The sequence below is a fragment of the Sinocyclocheilus grahami genome, unplaced genomic scaffold (assembly GCF_001515645.1).
Source record: "Sinocyclocheilus grahami isolate Dianchi unplaced genomic scaffold, SAMN03320097.WGS_v1.1 scaffold17001.1, whole genome shotgun sequence".
Classification (NCBI taxonomy): Eukaryota; Metazoa; Chordata; class Actinopteri; order Cypriniformes; family Cyprinidae; genus Sinocyclocheilus; species Sinocyclocheilus grahami.
In genome coordinates this window covers 4,016-4,696 of record NW_015516391.1, presented here as the reverse complement: position 1 = coordinate 4,696, position 681 = coordinate 4,016, and positions in this window count along the sequence as shown.

Genomic DNA, 681 nt, shown 5'->3' with positions numbered 1-681 from the left:
TTTTTTTTTTTTTTTTTTTAAGAAAACATGCAGTTAGTCTAAAAGGGGCAAACATTTTTTCTTTTTATCAAAATAAAATATCAATTTATTAAATAATTCCACTACTGATGTTTATGTCTTATCAGTTGGAAACAAATGTATTATTAATCATATTAAGAATTAATAATGTAATTATTTTGCTGCAAAACCTGTTGGACTGATCAAATCCTCTGTGACTGTGTTGAAATTCTGTACATCATAATTTAAATGTTCTCTTCCAGTCATTTTAGTTTAATTCAGGTAACATCCTGAGGGGAGCAGCCAGTTCGATTTCAAATTCATGATTTGAAAGGACTGATTCTTAGTCTTCTGACTGCCTGCTCATGTACATGGACCATTGTGTTTCTGCCAATAATAATAATGGTTAACCTGTGATGACATTTTGGAGCTCTGACATTAACCGTCACTGGCCAAGGCCAAACAGTGAAACAGCTTTTTTTTTCAGACTTTTGCTTCATAACATGTAGATTCAACAGCACATCCTGTAAATAAACATAAAACGGAGATAAGTTACTGACTTTAACCTTGTTCATGTAAAAGCATATCAACCTGTCAACAGCTACTCTGGTTACAGAATTACAGTCTAGAAAACATTGAACTATTATAGGAAACCATTTACTTTACTTCCCTGATTGTTGCTTG